Source organism: Acomys russatus, chromosome 25, assembly GCF_903995435.1.
Source record: "Acomys russatus chromosome 25, mAcoRus1.1, whole genome shotgun sequence".
Lineage (NCBI taxonomy): Eukaryota > Metazoa > Chordata > Mammalia > Rodentia > Muridae > Acomys > Acomys russatus.
In genome coordinates, this window is record NC_067161.1 from 33,936,654 (window position 1) to 33,957,242 (window position 20,589).

At 42.9% G+C, this 20,589-nt stretch overlaps 1 protein-coding gene across 1 annotated transcript in view; it reads left to right on the forward strand.

The window, feature by feature from the left end:
* Positions 1-20,589, forward strand: part of Fstl4 (follistatin like 4) — a 409,490-nt gene that overhangs the window by 197,028 nt on the left and 191,873 nt on the right. The gene's annotated exons all lie outside the window — the stretch shown is intronic.

The window sequence follows — 20,589 nt, forward strand, 5'->3', positions numbered from 1 at the left end:
CAAAGCATGGTTCCTATTGTTGGTGCACTGCCAGTACTGATGGTAACATTTTCTTTTTCTCTGGTGCTTTTGTAGTTTCTTTTCCCTTAGTTTCTGTGGTTATCTCATGCTCTGTCTCTTCCCCCACTGTGTTCTTCCTGTTTATTAGCGACAGTGTTTATTGGCCTTGGATCCTGTTTGATGTTTTTTATCATCTTTGAAGACTTTTAGCCAAAGTCTTTGAAAACACTTCTCCTGCCCCATTATTTCTCTGTTCTTCCAGGGATCCAGGTTCACATGTGTCAGCCCCTTCATGCTCCCTCACAGTTTCCTAGGGTTCTGTTCCATTTATTCCATCTTTTCCTTCCCTCCTCTGTACTTCATTCTAGGCATTTTTTAAATCTTGACCCATCTTTAAATTTCTTAAGCCCTTTTTCTCCTGTGACCAATCAACTCTCACTATTATCAAAGACCATTTAAATCTTTACTTCAGACATTTCATATGTTTCAATTCAGGGCATGTCCTTGTCTGGATTGTAGCTCGCCTGGACATGTATTCCTTTCTTATTACCATAAAGCTTATAGTTTGTTTGATGTTTCCTTGTTGTGAAAGTAGAAACAATAAATCTGAGGATTTGTATGTACTTAGTAGTAGATGGAAGAGAAGAAATATTGTCTAGAATGGTGTGTGGCCAGTGATAAGGTACTTGATCTCCTGTAAACAACCTAATGAAATTACTGGGTCAACACACACACACACGCACACACACGCACGCACACGCACACGGTGATGGGGGGGGGGAGGAAAGGCTAAGAGGACCAGTAGAGTAGCATGGAGAAAATACAGGGTGAATGCAGTAAAAAGTATCCTGTACATACATGAAAATTTTTGTGATGAGACCCATTTATTAGTTACTTGTCTCACTGCTGGGACCAAATGCTCAACAAAAGCAGCTTAAGAAGGGAAGGGTTTGTTTGGGTTCATAATTCCAGGGCAGAACTCATCATGGTGAGAAAGTCCTGGAGGCAGGAGCTGAGGCAGCTGGTCCCATGGCACCCTCAGTCAGGAAGCAGAGGGAGAGGAATGCTGTGGCTCAGCTCAGAGTCCCCTTTATATTCAGGCTGTGGGATGGCACCACTCATGTGTGCCTTCCTACCTCGGCTTTCCTAATCTGGAAACTCCTCATAGTCATCTCAGAGGTCTGTCTCCATGATGACTCCAGAGCCTGTCAAGGTGATGGTCAATGTTAACCACCACACTCAATACTATGTACCACAAATATGCTTTTAAAACTTTTTAAAGACTGGAAACAATATCTTGTAACCATCCAATGTTCTAGCTAGAAGTAGAATTTAGTCCATAAAACGTGGATGCCCTGTATTGTCAGTGTTCCTGGAAAGTTACAAGAGAAGTATAAAGAATTCTCATATATTCTTCACCCAAAGACCCTATTCAAGTTTTGCAAACTACCCTAATGTGTGTCATTTGCAGACCAAGAATTCACAGCAGAACACGCACTGCCCTTAGTTGCCACCTGTCCTGAGAACATTGGAATCCACAGCTGTTCTAGTCTTTGTTGACACCATGTGCCTTGCATGTTTTAAGATAGCAGGCCAGTCATTTCAATGATGTCCCTTGACTACAGTTAACCAGATGTTTCCTGGTTACATTACAGTGGTGGATTGAACAGGAACAGCACAGAAATTATGATTCCTACCCCCCCCCCAAGTCCCATCCAGCAGATTATGACCTCACTTTGGCCCATATATCCTAGTTAGCTTAAACTGCCAACTTGACTCAGTCTAGAATTATCTGAGAATAGAGTCTTTGGACGTGCCTATGGGGCATCATCTTGATTACTAATTGATGTAGGAGGGCCCAGCCCACTTCAGGCGGCACCATTCCCTGTACAGGTGATCCTGGGCTATATACTAAAGCTAGCTAAGCATATAGGTCTGTGAGAAAGATAGCTGGCAAGTGGCTTCCTCTGCAGTTCATGCTGTCCCTCTTTGGCTGTGACATGAGTTCCTCGGTCAGGAGTAATGCTATTTGGAACAGCAAGCAGGTCCTGACTGAGTCCCTGGCCTGACTTCCCTTGACGACGGGCTAGTAAGGTGAAATAAACCTTTCCTCCCCTAAGTTAGTCAGAGTATTTTATCATGGAAATAATAAAGTAGAATGTGTGCTTGTGTCATCTTTTGGTCATTTGGGTTAGGTGATATCTGCCAGCTTTGTCCGCTATGGACCTGCCCTGTCTTCCTTTATAGGTGATATCTGCCAGCTTTGTCCGCTATGGACCTGCCCTGTCTTCCTTTACAGTAGCTGTGTGGAAGCACTTGGGGACTCTCTAAGTCCCATTACGTCTGTTTCCTTGACTGACTTTAACATGTGCAGATAGATCTTGTCTGAGTCAGTACTATGGTGATCACCAAATAGAAATTCTGATTCCGTCCCTTGTTCTCCATCTCCTAGTTGGAATTCTACTGTGAAAGTTTCTCTCTTCCGGTTTGTTTGTTCACTTTTTTAAAAAAAAAATCCCTGTGAGCTCACAGATTCCATGAACTTGAAGCTCTTCCCTGTTACTCTCATTATTTATTTTCACGCTAAAAATGTATGGGGTTTGGCCAGTAGGCATTTCTTCATCCTCCTTCAGCGTCCTTTGGTATACATTACTCTTTAAGTGCGTGCTTGTTTTCTTTCACAAGGTGTTCCAGGCTATTCTTAATTCTTTCCCTGCCCCTCCCTGCAACAAGCCATGTTTTTTTTTTTTTTTTCAAAGAACTTTGGTTCCCTTTAGTGGTAAATTGTATTGACACACCGAGAGTGGGTGTTGAATGTGTTTCTCATTCCTGCTGCTTCTCAGATCCTTCCAGAACAGAGAGGAGAACCATCCATGTGTTGATGCACATTGACACGTGTCATTGCACATTCACATGCGTATGTCTTGTCAACCATGAACTTATATCAGTACTTCTGCGATGATCACTCTTAAATGTCAATCTCGATGATGATGTCGTTGGATTGAGCGATGACTAGGGCATTCTTAAAGCATACGCGCAGTGTGCTGTGATGCCATTTCCAAAGACAAGATAGGATTGCAAGGGCTCTGGCTTAATGACTAGCCATCGATGAGTTAAAATTTTAAAGAAACTCTGTGTAAGGTACAGCTTTGAGGAAGTAGACCACTGGGGGGAGGGGGTGTCCTCAGGCCTATATCCTGCCCTTGCCCCCTCCTGTCACTGCTCTCCTTGAATTTCTGTCTGCCCTGGTGTGAAATGTTCCACCCCACACTCGGCATTGTGATAGGTCAGAGCCTCTGAGCCCACGAGCTAACTAAACCCATTCCACATTCAAGTTTTAAATAAGCCCTTCCTCCCTTTAAGGTGTTTGTCAGGCAGTCTCCCACTTGGCCATTTCCTTGTAGTGACCATGACACCCTCCTGTCACGATCTGACACCTTCCTCTTTATTATGATTTTTATTAAGATTAATACCTTGCTGGAATTTTCTCTCCTTGAAAAAAAAAAGAGAAATAAACATAATGTGTTTAGCCTTGTACTAATATGTACATTATCACAAATTGGGGGTGATTTTGAGTTAGTATGACACACTTAGAAAAACCTCGACTTTCTGTGTCATCTTGTTGTGCTATGATAAACATGACGGAGCCAGTGCAGTGCAGAAGGACTCTGTTTAAAGCTTTAGATATAAACATGTCAAGAGGGTGCAGCCCTTCTGATGCCAAGTGCTGCAGAAGCAGAACCATCGGGGACAGGTCTATCCTGGGCAACAGAGACTTGCGATCAGGTGACGTTATAGGTTAGAGACCCCACTGCTGGGCTTGCCTGGGGCATGGCGTGACCCACTCAGAAAGTTCCTCAACTCAACTTAGTCTGATTTTCCCACTTCAAATATGATCCAGAAATGGTCAGTCACTGCCCTGTTATTGTCGTCAGCCACATGTGTGTTCTGAGGCAAGTGCTCAAGCCCAGGGCTCCTACTTGGGGCAAAGGGGTGGACATTGGTAACACTGGTGTTTGTTTCCTTGGATGCTCCTAATGGGCTTCTCTTTATTGCTAAATTTCCAGTGATGGGAGAGTTTAGATTTGCTTCTGGTACACAGGTGGGTCCAGACTCATTCAGACCCCTGCTGGCCCACAGCCTTCAGCAGATCTGAGGAGCAGGATCCACTCTGTGAAGGGCAGAACGGCAGTATATTAGAAACAGCACCCCGAACTTCCCTCAGCAATTACGCTGGGTTGGATTCTATTTTCAAGTCTGGACTTTGCCTCTAGCAATGAGGCAGATAAGTATTTTTTGAACCCTTTAAAGCAGTGGTGTGCTCACAAGAGAAAAGGGCATCACTGGAGAATGAAAAGGCAACAGAGGGGCTAGAGAGATGTCCCAGCAGCTGAAAGCACTGGCTGCTCTTCCAGAGGACCCTGGTTCCATTCCCAGCACCCATGCGGCAGCTCACAACCACCTTTCACTCCTGCTCCAGAGGATCTGATGCTGTCTTCTAGCTTCCACAGACAGCAGGCACACATATGATGTACATACATACATACATACGTACATACATACATACATACATATGTACATACATACATACATACACACACACACATACATACATACGTACGTACGTACGTACACACACACACACACACATACATACATACATACATACATACATACAAGCAAATAGACACATAAAAATGAATAAATTTTAACAACAACAGTAGCAGAGAGAACATGAAACCAGGAATGCGGAGAAGCTGTGAGCCTGACTTCACCCCAAGGGTTTGGCCAAACTGAGTGAGCTTTCACCCTGGTTTGAACATCCTCCATGACTCAAAGGGCAAACTCCAGGAGCCTTCCAAGGTGGAGTTATTAGAAACCTACAAGAAGAACATCGTGATGTGTGGATCAGGGCCCGGGGGGGTCTGCTCAAACTATTGTACTAACCAAGGACAGTACAAGTAATAAACATCGAACCCCTTATCAGATCTAGCCAATGAACAAGACATTCTCCTCAGTTATGTGGAGAGCAGGGACTGACTCTGACATGAACTCTGGTGCCCCATATTTGACCACATCTCCGTGGTGGGGAGGCCTGGTGGCTCTCAAAGAAAGAATAAGCAGACTACCAAGATGAGACTTGATAGCCTGTGACCATATAGTGGGGGAGGAGGTCCCCCTTGGTCATAGACCTAGGGGAGGGGAATAGAGTGAAAGCGGGAGGGAGGGAGGAACGGGAGGATACAAGTGATGGGATAACAACTGAGTTGTAATCTGAATAAATTAATTAAATTAAAAAAAGAAAATCCTTCCCCACTGTAAACCTGGGGCTCTAAAAGGCTTCTTCTCTAGGGCCAAGGGGAAATAGGAAATCTACATTGCTTTAAGGAACTGTAAGAAAGTATACCTGTTTAAGATCATGACACCAAGTAGAGAAAGAGAGAGCCCCTGATCATTTATAGGCATGTGTTGATACACACACACACACACACACACACACACATACACACACACACACACACACCCCTCAATTCATTTGAAAGCTATGTGAGTAGTTTTTTTTTTTAATTTAATCTCAAATATGAATTGAAGTTTAACCTAGAATGCCAGGGTCCTTTGGTATCTGGCACAATCAATAAGCTCTCATATCTAAGCAATACTTCAAACATATTATTCACAGAGTAATATCCAGGAGATGTAAACTGTTTTTTAAAAAAGATTTCTATTTACTTACATGTATATGTCTCCATATGGGTTCATGTGCCTGGATGCAACGCTGTGCGGGGGTGGGAGGGGGGGAGGAGGATGGCAGAATTGGAGTTACAGTTAGTCAGGCGCCACCTGCCACGGGTGCTGGGAGCCAGACTCAGGTGCTTTGAAAGCCCTAGAAGTACTCTTAACTGCCGATGAACCTCTCCGGTCCAACCAACCGTTTTGTGCATTTGTTTTTTGTACTGAAACACTGGAAGGAATGGTACCAGGAAAGAACATGGTGTGTAACTAGCAAACCTACACAGAAAACACACACACATTTAATAGTCTTAAAATAGAAAATACAATTTTTTTAAAAAATCAGGAGTTAACACAAATGACAAACTGTCTTTGTGAAGAATAAAATAGGAGTTTTGGAAATAAAATTTCAAAATTGAAAACTTCAACCATTCTTTCATTGTTCGGGATTGTTTTTACTTCCTGGATCTTTTGTGTTTTTTGTATGAAACTGAAGATTTTTTTTTCAATTTCCTTGAGAAATTGTGTTGGAAGTTTGATAAGGATTGCTTTGAATCTGTGAATTGCTTTTTGTAGGATGGACATTTTCACGATATTAGCCCTGAAAATCTGTGAGCATGGGAGCCTTTCCATCTCCTGGTTTCTTCCTCAATTTTGTTTTTTTCGGTCTTTACATTTTCATTGTACATGCCTTTCACTTTCTTGCTTAAATTTATCCCAAGATAACTTGTGAGGCTGTTGTGAACGGGGTTGCTCCCCTGCTCCCTTCTCCATGTGTCTGTATCTGTGAGTGGGACTTTGTGTGTTAGTTTTGTACCCCGCTCCTCTGCTGAGCGTGTTTATCAGCTGGGGGAATTTTTTTGGCGGAATCTTTAGGGTCTTTTTTGTATACCATCGTATCATCTGCAAACAGCATACTCTTGGCTGTCCTGTTTTGATCCCCTTTATCTCCTTTACTTGTTTTATTGCTCTAACTACAACTTTCAGCACGATGCTGAAGAAGAGTGTGGAGGATGGACATCCTTGTCCTCTTCCTAATTTTAGTGGAAATACTTTGAATTTTTCTGGTTAAAATTATCTCAACAGTGGACTTGTTGTGTATTGCTTTTATGTAGAGTTAATTCCCCCTTCTGTGCCTAGATTCTCCTAGACTTTTATCATGAAGAGATGTGGGCTTTTGTCAAAGGTCTTTTCTGCATCTACTAATATGGTCATGTGCTTTCTGTCTTTGACTACGTGTGTGGTTGATCATGTTTGTAGATTTATGTATGTTGAACCATGCCTGCTTCTCTGCGACGAAACCAAGTTGATCTTGGTGCATGGTCTTTTTGATGTGTCTTTGAGTTAGGTTTACACGCATTTTATTAAGAATGTTTGCATCCAGCCAGGCATGATGGTGCATGCCTGTAATCCCAGCACTCTGGAAGACAGAGGCAGGTGGATCACTGTGAGTTCAAGGCCAGCCTGGTCTACAAAGTGAGTCCAGGTATAGCCAGGGCTACACAAAACAAGAAGAGGGAGGAGGAAGAGGAGGAGGAGGAGGCATGTTTGCATCCATGTTATTAGAGATATTGGCCTATAATTCTCCTTCTTTCTTTCTTTCTTTCTTCTTTGGGTTTTTTGTTTGTTTGTTTTTTGTTTGTTTGTTTGTTTTGTTCAGTCTTTGTCTGGTTTGAGTTTCAGGGTGATACTAACATCATAACCAGAATTCAAAAATGTCCCTTCATTTTCTGTCTTGTGTACTGATTTTAGGAATATTGATGTTAGTTCTTCTTTGCAGGTCTAGTATAATTATGCGCTGAATTTGTCTGGACCTGAGCTTTTGTTTATTTGGAAGATTTTTAATTCCTGCTCTATCTCATTGAACGACTGGATCTATTTAAAACATTTATTTCATCTTGATTTAGCTTTGCTAGGCTATATATGTCTTTAAATTCTTCCATTTCTTCTTAGATTTTCCAGATTGGTGAAAGATAGATTTTAAAGCGTTGTGATTCTCTCAGTTTCCTCAGTGTCTGTTGTAATGTCTCCACTTATTTCTAATTTTATTAAATTGGGTCTCCTCACCTTTTGAGACAGCTCTGGCTGTCCTGGAACTCTCTATATAGACAGAAACCTACCTGCCTCTGCCTCCCAAGTACTGGGATTAAAGGCGTGCATCACTGCACCTGGTTCCCCTTCTCTTTTTTTAGCTTAATTTGGCTAAAGGTATGTCAATATGGTTAGTCTTCTCAAAGAACCAACTCTTCTTCTCATTGACTCTTTGTATTGGTTAATTTTTTACTTCTATTTCATTCATTGTAATGATCTTTGTTCTTCTCTGCTTGTTTTTTTTTGTTTGTTTGTTTGTTTGTTTGTTCTTTTGTATATTTGTTCTTGCTTTTCTGAGGCCTCCAGGGTCATCATTAACTGATCAATTTGAGATCTCTAAAATTTTTTGACAAATACACTTAGTGTTATAAATTTCCTTTTAGGACTGCCTTCTTTGTGACCCATAAATTTTGTATGTTATGTGTTCATTTTCATTCAATTCTAGAAATTTTAAATCTCCTCCTTGATTTCATCCTTGACCCAATATCATCACGTAGTGTGCTGTTTAGTTTCCATGAGTTCGTATACTTTCTGTAGTTTTTATTGTCATTAATATCCAGCTTTATTTACTCCATTGAATGAGAATTAGGAGAATATTTGCAATGGCTAAAGAGGGAAATTCATGATCTGGAAGATATATTTGAGGAAAGTTTACAGAATATAATATAGAAATACCAAAAGTAAAAATGTAAAAAGGGTATTTAATAGAATGAGAGCTCGCAACGTATGTTGAATCGGAGTAGGAAGAGGAAGAAGAAGAGGAGGAAGAGGAGGAAAGAAAGAAAGAAGAGTGATAAGGAGGAGATGGTAGATGTCTGAGAATTCTTATGATTTTATAAAAAGACATAATTGTTCATTTTCAAGAAACCTAATGAAGTACATTCAGACTAAACTCAAATGTTCATGGCTTCCCTTCATTTTAAAATACATCCTCTCATACTTTTTTTTTTAATACAGCCTCAATCATCAGGCAGGAAAGCATACAGGGTTTACACACTTCTCCTTTTCGTCCACATTTGCCTCAGTGACAATCAGTAGATCATCAAGCTTCAGAATCCTAAGTCCAAAAACTACCTCAGACTCGGCATTGGCACTAGCGTAACTGAAAGCTCAGAAGTTAATAAAAATGGTTTAAACAAAAGTGAGTCTTTAATCAAGATTACTCTTGATTCTCAGTGCTTTCATGTAAATATTTTACATTTCATAATCAACTCATTTTTTACTGATTTCTCTTGCCTCTGCAGTTCCACATTCCTCAGATATATATATATATATAATCTTTTCCCTTTTTATTATTTAAAACAATTTTAAATACACACACACACACATACACACGATTGTATTCTTTGCAAGTCCTTCCAGATCCTCTCCCCTCCCATACCCAACTTTTTCTTTCTCTAAAAACAGATATAAGCCCAAAATAATAACTCCTCCGAATCCAGAAAACAATTCAAAACATCACCCCCCCCTTAAAAACAATGCCAAAATGTAACCAAATAAAGCTACACAAAAACCTGTAGAGTCCATTATATGCTGGTCAATTACTCCTGAATGTGAGGCCAGCCCTGTAGTGGTTAATATACTCAATGTCACTCCATTGAAGAAAACTAATTTTGCCCCTTCCAGCAGATATAAATGGCAGTTCCATTGTTAATTTTTACTTTACTAGCTAGGTTTTCATTCATCCATTCATTTTTTTAAAACATAACAAAATAAAATAACATAAAAGAAAAACTGTCACGTCAAATTGTGGGAAGGAATATGGTGACAAACAGCTAAAATTGAGGGACATTTGAAGGGTAGTATGGAAACTTTATATGGTAGAAATTTCCTAAAATATATGCATATATGAAATCACCAAATAATGGGGGAGACAGAATACAAACTAGCTATCTCTTGTCAGCAAAGGAAGCTTCCAGTACCAAGGCTGGGTTACATCTAATTGAGTTGTTGGTCAAAAAGGCCCCATGGGAATCCCCAAACAACCCAAGCTGTTGCCGAGACTATAGGTCGCTCTCCACAACCTGACAGCAAGGCCCCACTGCTGAAGACAACACCTACGGGACTCACTGACGATGGAGATCTGGAGTCAGTGCCTACATAGAGCCTTTGCCCCTACATCCCAGGACCTTTAGTACAGAAAAGTACTCCGCATGCTATCAAAAAAGAAACATAAACACCAGGCCAGCCACGGACCCTTTACCCGCCATGTTGTTATGCCCTCAAGATATGCTAGGACAATGGTGGCACAAAGCTTGTGGGACTAACCAACCAATAACTGATTTGACTTAAGGCCCACTCCGTAAGATGGAACCCATACCTGACACCCCAAGACAAGATAGCCTTGGGGTATCTAGGAACCTAGGTAAAAATCAAACAATACTGCTCTTTTTTTCTTTTTAAATGTAGTAATAAGATGACTCCTAATGATATTCTGCTATACTCGTAGATCAGGGCCTTGCTCAGCCATCAGGGCCTCATCCTCCTGCAGCGGATGGCGACACTCATAAAGACCAACAGCCAGACATTATGCAGTGAGTGAGAGACTTGGAACATTCAGCCCTAAGTGGGAGGTCTCCACCAATCCCTCCCCTCATAGCTTTGGGAACCCCACCAAAGAGCAGTTGAAAAAAAAAGTGTAAGAGCCAGAGGGGATAGAGGACACCAAGAAAACAAGACCCTCTAGGTCAGCATGAGCAAAGCGCATATGAGCTCACAGAGACCGAGGCAGCGTGCACAGGGCCTGCAGGGGTCTGCACCAGGTCCTGTGCTTAGATATGGCTTCAGTCTTAATAGGTGTTGTTTTGTTTTATTTTTTATGGGATTCCTTAGTGTATGAACAAGTGACTCTGATTCTTGTGCCCTGTCTCGATTTCCCTCCTTAAAGACCACTTAAGTCCTTATTTCAGATTACATAGTCCATTCAAGTTAGCTAAGTAACTGTTTAAAGTGATAAAGAGAGTTAGAGCAATAGCTCAGTGGTAGGGTGTTTGCCTGGCATCCACCCTCCAACACGCCAACTCAATATATAAATACAATGGACAAATGGAATTTGAAGAGTAAGAAGGTATTGTGATAAATATAGAATCAATATATGTGATAGTCAGCTATTAAGGTAAAAAAAAAGTGACTAGAGTTTATTTGTTCTGAGAGTCTTCATATGGAGAGTAAAATGTTAATTAACTTTAGACTTTCAGCTAATTATACTTTGTAAATGAACTTTGTATACTAAAGAATAAAGAAAGTCTATTTTGGGCTGTGCAGTGGCTCAGCATTTCAAGGTGCAGAGGTCACAGATTTGGCTCCCAGCACTCACAACCATCTGTAACTCTAGATCTGGGGATCTGATGCCCCTTGTGGCCTCTGTGGGCACTAAAAGCATGTGGTGCAGTTTCATACAGGTGAAACACTGGCACGTAAAATAAATCTGTTTTTAAAAATAATTTATATTTAATTTTTAAATAAGTAAAGGAGGGGATTTTTGAAAGTTACTGCCCTCAAAAAATAAGGAAACGAGAGAAGAAAGAGCAGAGAAAAAAAAATGCAACTGACAACCTAGTATAGACTACTAAATGCATGATGGTAGGCCACGCAGTGGGCAGTGTAAGTGGAAATGAATGGATTACAGGCATATGAAAAGATGCGGATAAAAAGGTATGGTGTCACAGGAACTAGACCTCAGAAAAGTGCACACGGCATATGAAACATGTTGCATAGAAATGTAAAGGTTGGGCACCGGGAGATGGCTCAGCGGGCAAGAGCGCTTGCTGAGCAAGCATGAGGACCTGGGTTCCGGCTCTTGGCAGCCAAGTAACAAGTTCAGCATTGCTGTGCATGTCTGTAATCCCAGCACTGGGGACACAGAGACAGCGGAACCCCCAGAGCTTGCTAGCCAGCCAGCCACCCTAGCCAAAGCAACAAGCTTCCCATCCAGTGAGAGATCCTGACTCCAGGGAATAAGGTGGAGAGTAGCAGAGGAAGGCCCCATGGGAGAAAGACAAATGGCAAAAATCCAAAGCAAAATGCAGCATCTTCAAGTGGGTGCATGAGAGCATGCTTGCCCATGGTACTTTGATGTGTGTGCCGTCCCACACTGTACACAGCACTTACCTAGCACACACAAGGCCTCAGGCTTGATCCCCAGCAAAATAAATAATTAATTTCATTTTATCAAGTTAATAAACTCAATTGTTTATTGTCAATTATTCATATCCACTCATTATTTAATAACATTAATTGACACATGTATGGTGACTTGAATCTGATTGGGGGGATGGTGTGGGTGTGTCTGGTGTTATTTTATTGCAGATGGGGCAGCCAGCTGAGCCAATGCCCTTTATGAGGTAGCACCTTTTCACCCATCAGAATGGGCATTAGTCATGGGGTTTTCATATAGATTGAGATTTAATTTTGGCTCCTCTCTTTTATTTTGTGGCCATCAACTTGCCTGTTCCTGTCTCAGGATCATATTGCCCTTTATTGCAGGCAGCTTTCTGGTCTGGTCTCCTAACACCTGGCTAAGCACTCGCTCCACTCCCTGCTCTCGCCTTATCTTTCTTGGTTATCTGAGGGCACTTAGTCTTTCAAATGAACTTTTAAAGACCACTTTAAACTATTTCAAAAGGATTATATTAAGTATATAAATTTATGGGAATGTCTTCCCACTGAAAGAATAAGAAATGACTTTGCATTTGTTCAAATCTTATTTTATGACCTTCAATAAGATTTTATAGTCCTTTTCACATAGGTCCTATGGCTTTCTTGTCAAATTTATCCATAAATATTTTATGGGTTTTGCCATTATTGTGAAAAGACTGTTTTTCCCCATTTTGTGTCTAATTATTTATTGCTAATGTACAGTAGAATGGTTAATTTTGACACATTTATCACCTGTCCAACTACTTCATCACAGTTGTTTTATAATTTTATTTTATCTTATTTTTGCAGTACTGGGCATTAACCTAGAGCTGTGCACATGCTAGGCAAATCGACGAGCATTTGATCACTGAGTTGCATTCCCAGCCTTCTTTTTACTTTCTCAATTTTGGACAAGGTCTCCATACATTACCCAGGCTGCCCTTGAATGCCCTTTTAAGCCAGGTGACCCTTGAACCCCCTCTGTAACCCAAGCTGCCCTTGAACTTTCTCTCTGTAACCCAGGCCACTTTTGAGCTCCCTCTGTAACTAACCCAGGCCACCCTTGAGCTCCCACTGTAACTAACCCAGGCCACCTTTGAGCTCCCTCTGTAACTAACCCAGGTCACCCTTGAGCTCCCTCTGTGACTCAGGTGGCTTTGAGCGTTCACTCCTCCTCCTCCTCCTCAGTTTTCCGTGAGGCTTGGATTGCAGACCTACACTACCAGGCCTGGCTGATGTCACTGCTGTCTACTACTCTCTTGGGTCTGTGAGTCTATATAATCAGCATCCTGTGGTGCCTATTCACTGCTTTTCTTTTTCAAACATTAAGGCTAATTTATTTTACTATTTTAGCTTATTAACATTTTGGATAATGATGGTGGCCGTAATGATCCCTGTCTGGCTTCTGATTTTAATGGGAAACACTCTGTGATTGGCTACCTATGGGGACATATTTATAGGGTTTTTTTTTTTCCTACTCCTCTTCCTTAACAATTTTACTTTAGAGGAAAGATTGATTTTTTTTAATTTTTCAATTTTTTGTTGTAATGGTTTTATACAATATACATTGTATGTTAAACATATTGCATCACTATTCATTTTTTAACATATGCACTTATATTATTACACATGAATAAAATAAACTACATACAGCAGGAAGAACCATGAGACAATCAGTAATTAAATAAATGTTATATTCATAGTGATTTGGCTATTTGTATTTGGCAAACTTGAAGTAAACATCTTTCCTATGTTGTTAGCCTTAAATTTCTGAACGAAGATCAGTATCTATCATATCTCATCTCTATTAACTTAAAACACCTATTTTGATCTAAAAACATCTTTTTGGAGGGGGGCAGGAAAGTGTTTATTTTGTTCACACTTCCACAGCAATGTTTATCACTGAAGGAAGCGCGGAAAGGAACTCAGTCAGGGCTGGGATCTGGAGACAGGAGCTGATGCAGAGGCCACGGAGGAGTGCTTTTCATGTTCCCATGCCTTGCTCAGCCTACTTTCTTTCTTTCTTTTTTTATTAATTTATTCAGATTACAACTCAATTGTTCTCCCATCACTCGTATCCTTCCGTTCCTCCTACCCTCCCCCCCCCACCCTATTACCCTCCCTTAGGTCCATGTCCGAGGGGGATCTCCTCCCCCACTTTGTGGTCGCAGGCTAACAAGTCTTATCTTGGTTATCTGCCTATTCTTTCTTTGAGTGCCACCAGGGCTCCCCTCCAAGGGAAGGTTGTCAAATATGGGCCACCAGAGTTCATGTCAGAGTTAGTCTCTGCTCTCCACATAACTGTGGATGATGTCCTGTCCATTGGCTAGATCAGAGTAGGGGTTCGGTGTTTACTACTTGTGTTGTCCTTGGTTAGTGCAATAGTTTGAGCAGACACCCCTGGGCCCTGATCCACCCGTTACGATGTTCTTCTTGTAGGTTTCTAAGATCCTCTGGATCCTTCTATTTCCCCATCTCCTATATGTCTCTTACCTAGAGTCCCAGTAGGATGTCTTCACATCTGTCCCAATCTCCTGGTAAGTGAAGACATTCATGGGACATGCCTTTTGGGCTAGTGTCCAATTATAAGTGAGTATATACCATGTTAGTCTTTCTGTTTCTCGGTTAACTCACTCTGTATGATTATTTCTAATTTCCTCCATTTGTCCACAAATTTCTGAATTTCCTTGTTTTTTATAGCTGAGTAGTATTCCATAGTATAAATGTATCACAATTTCTTTATCCATTCTTCAACTGAGGGACATTTAGGCTATTTCCAGATTCTACCTATTATGAGTAAGGCTGCTATGAACATGGTTAAGCATATGTCCCTGTTGTGTGGTGGAGTATTTTCTGGATATACTCCAAGGAGTGGAATAGTTGGGTCTTGAGGAAGCCCTATTCTCATTTTTCTGAGAAAGCGCCAGATAGATTTCCAAAGTGGTTGTACCAGTTTGCATTCCCACCAGTAATGAAGGAGTGTTCCTCTTTCTCTACATCCTTGCCAGCATGTGGTGTCACTTGAATTTTTGATCTTAGCCATTCTGATGGGTGTAAGATGGAATCTCAGAGTCGTTTTGATTTGCATTTCTCTGATGACTAATGACATTGAGCATTTCTTTAAGTGTTTCTCAGCCATTTGATATTCCTCTGTTGAGAATTCTCTGTTTAGTTCTGAGCCCCATTTCTTATTTGGGTTATTTGGTTTGGTGGTGTTTACTTTCCTGAGTTCTTTATATATTTTGGAAATTAGACCTTTGTCAGATGTAGGATTGGTGAAGATCTTTTCCCAGTCTGTAGACTGTTTCTTTGTTCTGTTGACAATTTGATGTTTTGTTTTGTTTTGTTTTTTTCATGTATATGAGTATTTTGGCTGCGTGTTAGTGCACTATGTGTGTGCAGTGCCCAAGGAGGTCAGAAGAGGGCACCAGATCCCCTAGAACTGGAGTGAAGTAAGGGACAATTGTGAGCCACCACGTGAGTTCTGGGAACAGAAGCAGGGTCCTCTCCAGAGCAGCCAGTGCCCTTTAAGGGTGGGCCATCCCCGAAATACTCAGGACTGATTTTCCTTTTAGACTAGAAATTTCTAGGGATAAAGAGACAGGAAGCATCCCAGCCCCTCCCACTGAATGCCGGCACACAGTAATTCCTAAAATAATTGGAGGTAGCCAGAGGAGAAGTGCCTTTAATCATTAGTTAGTGGAGAAACTAGAATAAACCCACATCCTGCGGCATCCATAAGCCAGGGTAGATTCTTGGAAACCAGCAACATCTGGTGCCGTCGACTCTGAGATGGAGGGAACACAGAGAGAGAGAGTGACGAGAAAATGAGAGGCCTGCTGACAGAGCATAAGACTGATGACAACTGGAAAGGGCTCTCTGCCAAGGAAAGAACTTGGGGAAAGGAATTTGTTTGGATGAAGTACTATAAAATAAAGCCATTTTGTAAACGAAACACTACACACACACCATGAGTAAAACTCCTCTTGTACTCTGAGTTGTTATGCTGCTTCCGTTTGCAGGACATTTCCTAAATAACCCCTCCAAAGCTGGTTCAGATCACATGATTGAGCAAACAGAAGGACAAGGAGTAAGATGGCTTCCCTCTATAGTTTTGTTGTAGCTGGAAGACCTACAAGTTAAAACACTGCCTCTAACTTATGTCCTCAGTTTACAGATGGAAGATGATTTTTTTTTTCCAATTCCAACATATCTCTTTTTATTTTGGTTTCTGGAAGCCACAAATCTGGGGTTTCTCCTCCTCTGATTGTCTCTGCTCCTTCCCCTCCCTGTGAGCCATGCCTTCACCAGCCAGCCTTGAGTCTCTGCCTGCCTTCATCAGACTTATGTTTTCCTAGCATTTTTCCACACCTGGCTCTGCCAGCCCCTATGCCCAGCTCTGAATATTTGCAGAGTGGAGCCTATGCCTGGGCTGACACCACAGAGGACCCCTGCTGGGCCTCTGGTGCTCTGAGGACTGTAGACCCCAGCTGGCTGCCTAGGGCCCTGCCCCAGGGCCTGCTGTGGGAGCACAGATTGCTGGGTTGTACCACAAAGCCTGTAGCAAGCTGGCAAATGCCCGAAAAGAATCCCAAGACAGAACCCAGGAACTCCTTTGATGCTTGAGGGCACGTTCTAGTGATGGTGAGGGTAGTTTTCATAGTCCTCCCACGCTGCAGAGGGGTAGACAGCTGTTACAGTCACAAAAGAAAAAAAAGTCTGGAAGGATAAGAGATAAGCTTTGGACTGACAGCAAAGTGGGCCTGTGTAGAAGTGGATCAGAGGATGAGCAATAGAGAATTTGACTAGCCTGCCCAAGGCGCTGGGTTCCATCCCCAGGACCAAGCAATTAATTAACTAAAATAAACAATAGGGATGATTAGTTTTTAAGTGTGGAGTCCCAGATGTTTCAGTCAATAGAGTGGCCTTCCCTTGTAAACAAGAGACCTGGGTTTGATCCCAGAACCCACTTTTTAAAACCGGAAGTAGAATCAGGCAGATCCCTGGGGCTGGCTGGCCAGCCAGTATAGACTACTTGGTAGATCCCAAGATTACTAGGAGACCCTGTCTCAAGAAAGATGAGCAGAACCAGAGGAACAAGATCCACGGTTGTCCTCTAGCCGCCACAGGCACAGGACACATACGCATGCACGCACGCATGCGCTCACCCCTGCAAGGCTACCTCTCACAGTGAGCTTCCAGGGGGACCTGGGAGGGAGACCCACAGAGCTTGTCCTTTTGTCAATCAGCTCCAATCACTTTTTCCTGACAGCTTGTGATTTTCAGACTCACCCCAGCTTGGGAGTGGGACAGAGTTCTCATGTTCCAACCAAATCCTGGGGACAACTGCAGGGGAAGCGTTCTGTAGGGAAGCAGCCATGCCGTTTCAGGTCTGCCTTCTAAACCCAGTCAATGCTTTCAATGTAAATGCGTCTGCTCCCATGAAGGCGGTCACCACCCCACCATGCTCCAAGGCTCCTGAGTCTGACAAGCCAGCCGCAGGGCTTCTCCATTTCCAGCCCTGTTTGTTCTTCCCATCCCCGCTTCAGACGTTCCAGTCTCTGCTGTATATCACATCACTCTGCTCTGGTGAATGATTTCACTCAGTCCTCTCAGCCGTCTTGTGAGGAATAGAGAGGAACCATTCACATTTTTAGATAAGAGAGACGAGGTAGGGAGCTCGCCTTGGGTCACACAGCCACTACCAAGCACCGGAGAAGGTAAATAAAGGTTTAAGTATGCGGCTGCTTGAAGACAGACAAGGAAAACTCCGGTGAAATTTTGTGACGTGGGTCAGTGGTATTGCATAGCCGCTCGCGCCTGGACTTCTGGCTCTGGCCTCCTCTCTCTTGCCCACAGTGCCTCGTCAAAAAATCAATCTCTCTAAAGCCAAGCTCAGTTATCTGGAGCCCCATATTCCTCCTTTGCTGGGGTCTCTTTGTGGGGGTACCCAGTTTAGGAAGCATGAGAGCACTGCCAAGGCCCCCTGGATAAGACAGGTCCCCATTACATCACACTGGTGCTTTGTTTACTCGGCCTACCTGAGCCAACATCCTGACCTAGGCTTGTGGTTACCGCTCTATTCAACTCAACACTTAGCATTCATTAACAGCCTGGACTATGAGGTTATGTGTGACTTTACACATATTCCAGTAAAGATGTGAATGATTCGTTCTAGTAAGAAAGGTGAGCCTACGGGTCCTGGTTTTCTCAGCCTACATAGGTCATTCACTGACAATATGTCATGCTCAACCTCCTCGTTTCTCCTTTCCTCTGTCTGTGGGCATTTAACTTCTCCATTTCCCCTCAAAACAGCTTCTTCTTCATGAATAAGATGTTACCATCTCTGAGGAGATGACTCAGTAGGTAAATATGGAGACCTTAATCCAACCATGTCCAAGGCCAGGTGTAGTGGCACATACGTAGAAGCTCAGCCCTGGGTAGGCATAACAGGAGGATCCCTGTATGGACTAACAGACAGCATAGCCTAATTATCAACCTACCCACCCCCCCCCCCCCCCCCGTCCCAGTGAGAAAAATCTGGGGCTACAGAGATGGCTAAGCAGTTACTGCTCTTGGAAAGAACCTGGGTTTTGATCCCAGCACCCATATCAGATAGCTCACAACTGCCTGTAACTTGAGTTCCAAGGGATCAAATGCCCTCTGGCCTTCACCAGCATCTGCATGGTGCACTTAACTTACGCAGGTGCAGCAGCATACACATAAATAAAAATAAATAACCACCTCTTTAAAAACAAGACATTCAAAGGAATCACACCTACAATTCCTGAGATTGATCTCTAACTTCCACTTATGAACGTACATCCTGTTATTCATTCATGCACTTGCGCACACACACACACACACACACACACACACACTGCATAGATGAGCAAGCATTCCACCCAGTGACCATGTGTTTTCTTAGGAATACCTCTGCCAGCAGAAGCTGGAGCCACTCTTGCACCAGGCTGTCTGTGGCAAATGGCAGAGGTCCTTGAGGTTTTTGGCACGATGCATGCTTCTCTCTCTTCCGCATCCAGCCCACTCCTTTGGGCTCGGCAGTTAGTAGTTTCTTCAGAGCCTCACCGGGAACTCACAGGGTCTAGGTGAGGTTGTGGAATTTCACTCTGAGGTTTTTTTTGTGTAAGCATTAGTGGTGATCAGGAGTGGCTCTGTCTGAGATCTGGAGCAGGCACTCCCAAGACCTGCTGAGAAAATGGCAGGATCGCCATCAATACCAAGCAGAAGAAGAATTCTAGACATGGAGCCACAACACTGGGAAAAATCTCACTGGAGTGTGAGCCAGCAGTCTACATCCGCAAGTGGAGAAGTGAATGGGTTTCCCTTATTTTAGTCTATTTTCTCTTACTTTAACGGAACACCACAGGCTGGGTAGAAGTTTGTTTGGTCTTGTCTCAGGAGTCTGAAAAAGTCCAAGACCATGGTCCCTGCACTGCTTCATGATGTGACAAGAAGGCGAGAAAGAGCTAAGGATATGATGAAATGTGTTGATCAGGGACCCACCTGTGTGATGTCTGTGGTGGCGCTCATACAGTCATGACTGTCGTGGCTGATCTTCATTGTTACCTTGGTTGGGCTTAAAGTTACCATGGAAACACTCCTCTGAACCTGCCTGTACGGATGTTCCCAGAAAGATTTAGCTAAGGAGGGAAGACCTACCCTGAGCATGGGTGACACCATCCTCTGGGGCTGGGGTCCCAGACTAAATGAAGGCTAGCTAATCACCAGCGTTCATCACTTTCTGCTTCCTGAGTGTGGCTGCGATGTGACCAGCTGCCTCGCACTCCTGCTGCCACAATGGACCGCACTGTCAAACAGTAAGGCAAAGTCAAACCACTCCTTCCGTGAGTTCCTTTAGTCAGAAATTTTGCCATAGCGGTAAGGAAAGAAACCAGCCAATGCCCTAGCTACCTCTAAAAGGCTCTGTCTCTTTAACTCTGTCACAATTATAATGCATGCCACCAGCATGAGTCTTAAAAGCAACATTCAACTGCAGCTTTACCGTGTGTCACCCTGGACACCATCTCTGAGATGGGAACACTTTTGGGTTTACTAAGGACCAAAGAGCTAGAGTCTGAAAGCAAAGTAACCCACCTGGATTCTATGAGCGCTATGAGGAAGCCACACTCAGAGCTACAGGTGAATCAGACTCCATTTTCTGCACCCAACAGCTCTCCTGGAGCTCACCCCCCCTTGAACAGCCTCCCCTGGGGCTCAGGCTAAGCGCTGAGTCATCTCATACAACCAAGCTCAGAGCTTTGGCCACCAGCTCTGTGACACTTTGATCCAGTGCTGTCTCTGAATGACAGCAGGGGGTCTTCAGCACCAACTAGGACAATAAATTTGTGGCTCCACCACCATCCTTTAATGTCTCAATTCCCATGTCTACCCATGTTCAGTAAATTTAATTAGTGTTGAAAAGCGGCTTATTTGGCAAGATGATCAGTTTTTAACCTGGGTAAGCGACTTCCTTTATGACTATAAATTAGGCGTGTGCTATCTTTTTCACGCATCACGGTTGTCCTCATAAACACTGGAGGCAGTTGCCGGGAGTCTCACTCCGTTACCTTTCCCATTACTGTTTTATCATCTTCCCGGTAGGAGTGG